The following is a 9,722-nucleotide window of genomic DNA, read 5'->3' on the forward strand; positions in this document are numbered from 1 at the left end:
TAAATCATATTCATAACCAACATATAAACAATAGAAATAATGAGGATACCACAACCATAAATGCCACATATAATCTAGTACTTTTACACAAAAAAAATACCAATGAAATGAAATTTATTCATGAACGCAAAAGCCAACCCATGGGACTGACACGTTCCACCCGACTATAGATTAGTTGAGCTAAATCCCTCTTCAACCAATCACCACCATGCCATATTCCAAGCATGAATGTGGGAATCAAACCAAAATAACCAACCAGGGCTTCTTGAGGTTAAACCACCTCACCCTCATCAATAAATTCAGGCTTTACCACAATCCTCACCGGATCACTATGCCATACACAAGCATGGATGCCACTGTATTTCTCTGCCTACCCCATGAGGAATTTTCTAGTCTCCTAGTCTCTAGGCTTTACCGCAATCCACAATACGATCCAGGGATCACTAGGCCATGTTTCCTTTCATTCATAGATCCACCTCACTTAGCTTTGAATCCATCTGACAATCTAGATCAACTAAAACATGAGAACCCCATCACACCATGCCTATCCGGAAATGGCAAGGCAAGGCTAAAGTACACTATCACACCTGGAAAAACCCATGCCCATGACAACAAGGCAACCAAGAACACACATGCATAACCATGCATTCCAAATCTAGCAAGGAAATCACACATGAAAATCAATACCTGCAAGTAAACCCACTGCAGTTGCTTGATCCTGCTCTGTCTTGCTTGATCTTTTGCTTCCTCTTTTCCTTCTTTTCCTTTCTTGATCCAATGTTGAAGTGCTCCAAGTGTTATATGGAATTTGCATCTACGGATAAACACATTTTCCCTAGGTTGGTGACTACACCTAGAACAACAGAAAGAAAGTAGTTTAACCTTTTCCTATAGTAGATAGATGACATGAAGGAACTTATTTGTAATCTTTCGCTTCCTTGATATATTTTTAAACACTCCCATCGCTCCAAATTGAACTAAATCCACTCAAAAGGTACCTGTATCAAGAGAAACAGAAATAAGAAATGATCAAAGAATACATGATCTATCTGCTATAAACCAATGGAATCGAAGACATTGAAACACATAATCATCATAGATATGAACAATAATATGAGAAAAGGAATAAACTCTTTATTAGTGTAGAAGGAAGAGTATCACCCAATATAGTTCGATCCTATGCCACTCCTCCAGCTTCAGTCCAACCCTCGCCACATCAAAAGCACACCATTCCAGTAGCATAACATTGTTTGACATGAACTCAATTCTCAAACCAATAGAATTTCCTTACAAACTTCAAATTCTAGCCCCCCTTGATCACTATGATGAGTGCTCAATTTATAGGAAATAGAGGTGGTTTTGTCATAAATGAGGGTATTGAATGGCCTTCCAAACTTGGAGTTAGTTTCCATGGAGCAAGGGATGAGAGGATAGGAGGTTAATTGATCCATAGCCTATCCAAATTCAAGCTCATAGGATGAGATAAGAGATGGGATCCTTCTAGAATGATCTAGAATCAAGTAATATTCCCAGAATACAATGTGAATTTCGCTCAATCTCTCCCAGCATAGGTCAAAGAGGGCCTAAGTGCACTACAGTGTAGGCCTGAATGGGCCTGCTTCCTCTACAGCGCAGTTACCCCTGACCAAGGTTGCGCTGGTGTCCCAAGGAGGCATTTCAACAAGGCTTTAGGCTAGGAAACTTTCATAGAAGGAAGCATTCAATGTGTTGACTTGTCTAGGGCATGTAACAACTGAATTGGGGTTTGATGAGCCCTAATAACACTGATCTAAACGTTGGGAGTGATGTGCCCAAACAGACCTGTAACAGTTGCCCCCTAAAGCATGAAGTCGAAAATGATAATTTCGAGTGATATGCTTTACAATGTGATAGAGAGGATCTGAAGCGGACGGTGACATGCATTGATTACAATACATAACATCATGATATTTTGAATTTTTTCATGAATTGCTGAGGGAAGGCATACCCATACTCAACATATAAACTTTTCATTACATGTACATAGATAGTCGTCTACAGATATAGACCCATGATAGGATGACCATCCGTGTAAAGCCATTGTATAGATGATTTAGTACTCTCTTGAAATCACAACCTGGATGGATGAAACTAGATATGGGGTCTTCTATCTCGTCCAATCGTTCGCTCAAGTATGAGTCTAACCATGTGAATATATGATCTGAAGTCAAACATGGGAAGACACCGTCTAATTACTAGCCAATGATGTAAGTCGTTAACAGACATGAGAGAGATCACCGATAATGATATTGATTCTCAAGGTACTGCAGTATATTCTGCATGGTGTGAATAAATGTTTTGATGTCGAACACCATACAAAGTCTTTCGGTCAAAGGCTAATGATGTCCACCTGTTGCCGGAAGTGAGAAACTTGCCATTCATGTATGCAAGCTTCAAGGTACTGGAAGGGTGTTTCTAAGTCAACTTCTTGGATAAGGTGTTGATGTCGACAAGAAGTGACTTGTCGCAGGAGGGCCTTGATGTATCCCACATCAACAACATGAAAAAAGTGTAATGATTTTGGAGACAGAATGTGACTGACGACACAAGGTTCAGGAATGGCGGCCATGAAAATGAAGGTTTATGAGTAATTAAAAGGATGAGTTTATTGAGTGACTTCTCTTAAACATGTCGGCGACACTGAATGAATTGGTAACATTGACCCAAAACCAAAGTGATGGATGGTGTGATAGACCATAGGTATGATAACCATCAAGAAGATAAACCAACCCAAATAGTCACGAAGATGAAGTGAAAGTGTCATGTTCAAGAGCAACTTGCTACCATAAAGTGATTTACCCCTTTTCCCATTTTCCCTAGTCATTTTTGACCAATACCTCTTTATTTTTTAACAATCTTGAGGAGGATAACATATGCTTGTAGTATAATTCCACCCTTCAGGTGAATCCATTGCTATGTGATGTTTTAATGAGCCTAGCGAAGCTGAAACTCTGTCTTGTCATGATGGACATCGCTATTTGATGTTTTAACGAGTTTAACAACAATGAGAACTTAGTCCTTTTCATGTTTAGAGAGTTTGAAAAGTGACAAAAAGAAAACTCCACAAGTTCTTTTTCGTAAATTTGTCTCTCAAGTCCGAAAATGCATAAAATAATACAAGAGAGAACCTATTGAACATGTTTGATCAACGTATTCATTTTTCGTAAGTAATATATCTCGGTCCGGAAAAGTGTTAAACTTATACTGAGTAGATGTCATTTCCAACCCGTTTATGAGCTGAAAAGGACAAGCGCTCAGCAATATTTTCATGTTTCAAGAGTCTGAAAAGAGCTTAAAGAGGATTCCACTTAGAGGAACGATTGGTGTGTAGGATAGCAACTAGTTCCGGTGATGTTGGAACTTCTCAAAACATGTTGATTTATGTGAGGAGGATGGCTAATAAGACCACTCATTGCAACTATTCCTCAAAAAGGGTAAAACAACCAAGTGAAAGCGTATGATCGGCCAAGAAGATAGTGACGATGGAAGGAGAAAAACCAAGGCTCATCTAATGGAAGAGGCTGATGGAATGGAAATCACGAGGATTAAAATAGAGATGGGTTCATTTTTACACAAGCTTGAACCATAGGGAAATAGTCTTGGATTTAGTTTCATGTTTACACAAGCTTGAAATGAAAAACTATGCTTGGATTTAGTTTCATGTTTACACAAGATTGAAACGAAAAAATATGCTTGGATTCAGTTTACATGCCCCCAGCATGATGACTCGATTCTAGGTGGATGCCCCCCAAGCTTCATTACATTCACCTAAGTAGACTACTCATGGCTATCAGGTGGATGGAATGAAGGTTCATTTACGAGATCAAGTGAAAGACTCGACTGGGATTTTACGAGATCTAATCAAAGACTTGAATTGGAACTTTGCTCCAGGGGACCTTGTTTCCTTTTTTAATGAGCTTGACACAAGAGAAGGAACTTTGCTCAGATTCCTTGTTTCATTTTTTAACGAGCTTGACACAAGACAAGGAACTATGCTCATACCCTTTGTTTATTTTTTTAACAAGGTTGAGACAAGATTAGGAACTATCCTCATGCCATTTGTTTCATTTTTTAACGAGGTTGACACAAGACCAGGAACTATCCTCATATTCCTTGTTTCATTTTCTAAATGAGGTTGACACAAGACCAGGAACTATCCTCATATTCCTTGTTTCATTTTCTAAACGAGGTTGACACAAGACTAGGAACTATCCTCATATTCTTTGTTTCATTTTCTTAACGAGGTTGACACAAGACCAGGAACTGTCCTCATATTCCTTGTTTCATTTTTTAACAAGCTTGACACAAGACAAGGAAATATGCTCATATTCCTTGTTTCATTTTTTTAACAAGGTTGACACAAGACCAGGAACTGTCCTCATATTCCTTGTTTCATTTTTTAACGAGCTTGACACAAGACAAGGAACTATGCTCATATTCCTTGTTTCATTTTTTAACGAGCTTGACACAAGACAAGGAACTATGATCGTGGAACCTATTTCATTTTTTTAATGAGGTTGACACAATAAAAGAACTATCCTCATATTCCTTGTTTCATTTTTAATGAGGTTGACACAAGACCATGAACTATCCTCATATTCCTTCATCTTTTAATGAGCTTGACATAAAACAAGGAACTATGCTCGTATTCCTTGTTTCATTTTTTAACGAGCTTGACACAAGACAAGGAACTATGCTCATGATTCCTTGATCATGACCCATAAGAGGTCATGACTTCCAAGAGGTTCTCATCAAGTGGGAGAAAAATGCTCTGGAAGGGATACGTAGCAAGGAATCCATTAGAGAGATCTAGTTCCAATGCCCCAGTACATAATGCACAACATCATAGAATTGATCGTTATTTGATGTAGGCATGGAACGGGTTGCCACATAATTAACCCGTGGTGGGGAAGATACCATTGGGACAAAAGGACCATTTAGGGAGGATGGTTGACTGGAAGCCATATTTGGACCAGAAAATGAAAGTTAGTCAATGGTGACAATTATGCCTTCATTCGGGAAACACATCACTCGAAAGAGTGTTGAAACAATAGCTCCCATGTCATAAACATAGTCACGCCCAAGAAGTAAATTATAATCTAAAGGACCTGGGACTACCATCACATTGAGATAAACAATTTTTCCTCGCAAAGTAATAGGCAACTGAGGAAGGATCTCTAATGGTTGATTGATTCCTCTGTTAAAAGCTAATAGATTTTGGGTAACAAGCACAAGTGGCGGTGAACCGAGCGCTTGCCAAGCAATGGAGGAAAGGATACTCACAGATGCATCGTCATCTATAATAGTGCCAGATACAATCATATTATAAACCTATATTATGATCTGAAAAGGCACATAAGAAGGAAGACGACATCCTACCAGTCGATTCTAATCAAAGGAAGTGACCAGACTACTTGGAGAGGGTACCGTAAGAATGGGGGAATTACCCCCTTGAGTTACGAGAATGGGAGGATTTTCCTCTTGTCTTAATGGAACAGGAGGGCTACGTCCAAGCTCATTGGAATCTGAAGAAACGAAAAGAACCTTAGTGGTATCATACTCACTCTCTACGGGAAAGGTACGATTAACTTAAGGTGAAATTGGGTCAACATTTCCTCAACCTATGATTGGTCAGGTATAGACTCATGGGATTCACATTCAAAGAGAGTGGGTTTGATCGACGGTTGATTTGGTTTAGTCACTTCATCAACTAGTGAAGGATTAAGGGAGAGTCTCCCGTAACAAGATGGAAATCACTGCGAAGAAGTAGGATGGTTATCCAGCACTTTTTGGGCTTCATCCAAATAGGGACAAAGGTGAATGGGGCGATTCCCTTCACATATCCTACAGGGAAACTTAACTTTACACTTCTTTCAATGAAATTTACTACCACTAGTTGATGGTGTGTCACCAGCATGATCTCCAAAAGTCGATGCCACAGGACGATGTGAACGAAAGACCATTATTCTAAGATATGAGGAATACTAGAACAATTTCGAAGAATATGGTCTCCCGTACAAAGTTTGCAAGGATATCAAAGTTTGTGAGGCTTATCAGACGGTTTCTCATCAGAAGTTGCATTCGAAGCAATGGTTTCTTGGTTGCCCCCTTGCTGAATTTTCTTCTTCTTCTTCTTCTTCCCTTTCTTCTTCTTCTTATCCACCTAGTTACTAGTGTCAATACTTTCACCAGGCGAAGAGGAATAAGGGGAGGAAGAAACAACCGATGAAGAAGGTAAAGGGTCAACTTTAGGATCAACTGGAGGTTGATTTTGTCCAGTTGTAGGAATATTCAGTTGCGGGGCCAAGGAGGTTGAGAACAACCATACTAGCAATCCGATGGTAAGTCCCAGAAGGGACAATGTAGCCATATAAGGAGCACCAATATTTTCGAAAGGAGGAAAAGGACTAAGATTCCCATCAAAAGGAATTCCTTGATCGGTGGACTCTGAAGTTGTTGCCATATGTTTCAACCTAAGATCAACTAAGGAGTGATGTGGAGGATGTTATCCACAATCAATTAATTCATTTTGATCAAAATAACATAACAAAACAAAAGAGGGATAATCTAGACAAAAGGATTACCAAGCATCTGTGAACTGCAATATACTACCTTAGTAAACCAAGGACATAGCATACGTGCAGGAAATCTCCCTGAATTCTGTGTTCGGTGTATCACAGTGTACAATGTGGCTGACTCGGTTACCTATGGATGGATAGCAACCTAATGTAGTCCTCCCATATATACCCGAAAGTACGTGGAGACCCAATCCGTATTAGTGCTGTCAAATGCAAAACTGCACAATGAGAGAATTCCTTTATACTTTTCATACTATAACACCACCCTATATAACGGAAGATACGTGGACGAACTACGATATACTTACGTAAGTGGAATGAGGTATCACACTAGGAATGTGAAAAGACAATTAACGACAGCTGCTATGTTTAACGACGTTGGAACACGTCTCTAGCCTAGACCTCTAAATGTTATGCATTAAGTTACAATGCTCCATTAGGTTAATTGAGATGAATTTTAAGTTGATCTTGTTTAAGAGTTTGTCTTTCAGGTTCACCGTGTGATGCCTTTGAAATTCCTAGAATGCAACTATGATGAGAAACATTCTTTTCATTTTATTTGAACAATGAAAACCTTAACTACAAGGGATAGAGCAATCAGAATGTTTATTCAAAGAGCATAGAGCACATCTAATGCAACTTTCCTTATATTATTCCTACAAGCACACACAAACTTATAAATATGGACAATGCAAGTTTTTCTTCTCAATCCCTTTAGTGTTTAGATGAACAAAAAGGAACTAAATGCACAAACAATCAATCAATACTTTTTGAAAGAAACGAAGACTTTATGACAGTCCCTTTTTGAAAGAAATGAAGACTTTCTGACACTTCCTTTTCAAAAAAGATTAATCGACTATAAACTAACTTTGACAATGAATTGATAATTATAAAGAAATCATTTAAGAAACACTAAACAACCAAGGCCAAAGTAGGGCTAGGAGGAGAAATACAACTTGATTTCAGAACCACAAGAATCATTGATCTTTCAGCAAACAAAATCAAAAACAACTTTGGAAAAATCAAGCCAAAGGTGGTTTTTTTAGCCTAAGAGGAATCAGCGCAGGCCAGAGTGGGAGACGAGCACTCCAATGCACTGTCTCTAAGTTAGGGGCTACTATGTAGCACACTATGTCAAGACCAACACTGCGCTGGTGCCAGAGAGTCAAATCAAGAGACATTCAAGCACAATTTTTGACTAAAAACACTTCAAAAAGACTGAAATAAGATCAATAAAGTCAAGAAAAGTCTACTAGGGTGTAATATGATGAGTGTAAGCCACCAAGAATGACAGTTGTTCCCCAGTATGGTCACCAATTTGTTATATGGAATTTTCATCTACAGATAAACACATTTTCCCTAGGTGGGTGACTACACCTAGAACAACAAAAATAAAGTAGTTTAACCTTTTCCTATAGTAGATAGATGAGATGAAGGAACTTACATGTAGTCTTTCGCTTCCTTGATATCTTTTGAATCACTCTTGTTGCTCCCACTTGAACTAAATCCCCTCAAAAGGTACCTGTATCAAGAGAAACAAAAACAAGAAACAATCAAAGCATACATGATCTATCTACTATAAAACAATGGAATCAAAGACATTGAAACACATAATCATCACATATATGAAAAATAATATCAGAAAAGGAAAAAACTATTTATTAGTGTAGAAGGAAGAGTATCACACAATATAGTTTGATCCTATGCCACTCCTCCAACTTCAGTCCAACCCTCGCCACATCAAAAGCACACCATTCCAGCATCATAACATTGCTTGACATGAACTCAATTCTCAAACCAACAAAATTTCCTTACAAACTTCAGATTCTAGCTCCTCTTGATCACTATGATGAGTGCTCAATTTATAGGAAATGGAGGTGGTTTTGTCATAAATGAGGGTATTGAATGGCCTTCCAAACTTGGAGTTAGTTTCCATGGAGCAAGGGATGAGAGGATAGGAGGTTAATTGATCCATAGCCTATCCAAATTTGAGCTCATAGGATGAGATAAGAGATGGGATCCTTCTAGAATGACCTAGAATCAAGGAATATTCCCAGAATCCAATGTGAATTTCGCTCAATCTCGCTCAACGCAGGTCAAAGAGGGCCTAAGTGCACTACAGTGCATGCCTGAATGGGCCTACCTGCTCTGCAGTGCAGTTACCCCTAACCAACGATGTGTTGGTGTCCCAAGGAGGCATTTTAGCAAGGCTTCAGGCCATGAAACTTGCATAGAAGGAAGCATTCAATGTGTTCACTTGTCTAGGGCATGTAACAACTGACTTAGGGTTTGATGAGCCCTAATAGTACTAATTTGAATGTTGGGAGTGATGTGCCCAAATAGGCCTGTAACACCAAGAAAAATCTAAGCATCCAAGAGTTAGAGAGAGAGAATAGAGAGAGAAATCCAAATTTGAATGGAAAAAAAGCCTATGAATTAATCCTCATTTTTATCAATGAGGCCTCTATTTTCTTCATTTTCCTCCTCACATGCAACCTACGACCTTTCACCTTCATTTTCTCCAAAATTCCACTGCTTTCATAAATAAAATGGCAATTAATTCCATTTTCCTTTCCAAATCCTTTGCCATTGCCTTTGCCAATTTCCTTTAGCCATAGTAACCGAAATGAACACCCACTAGGATGTTTTTCTCGCCATTCAACTTGGAATAAGTGTCCCATAATCATGGTTATTTTTTTTCCTTTATTAACTTTTATTACATGGAATTTTCACCAGGTTTGTTACAGAACCATCCCCCTTGGGGGAACATCGTGCTCGATGTTCAATGACACCTGCAACAAACAAGACCGCTGAAAAGAAAAACATACTACCTATGGAGCTTTATAACACAACTTGTTGCAGTATTTACAATGACCACTGCTGAAACATGACAAACATACTATTTACTGGAGCCTTATAACATAGCTAATTACGATATTCAAAATAACAACCACATATACTCTCATGCACATTTTCTTCAACCTGCAAATAACCATACAGTCTATGGAGCTTTATAAATCCGTCTTGATACAATATTTACAATAACATACACACACACACATACATATATGCACATTTTATCAACCATCAAATAAAATGATATGA

The sequence above is a fragment of the Pinus tabuliformis genome, chromosome X (genome assembly GCF_031772625.1).
Source record: "Pinus tabuliformis cultivar Carrire ecotype Pingquan chromosome X, CPIR1, whole genome shotgun sequence".
Lineage (NCBI taxonomy): Eukaryota > Viridiplantae > Streptophyta > Pinopsida > Pinales > Pinaceae > Pinus > Pinus tabuliformis.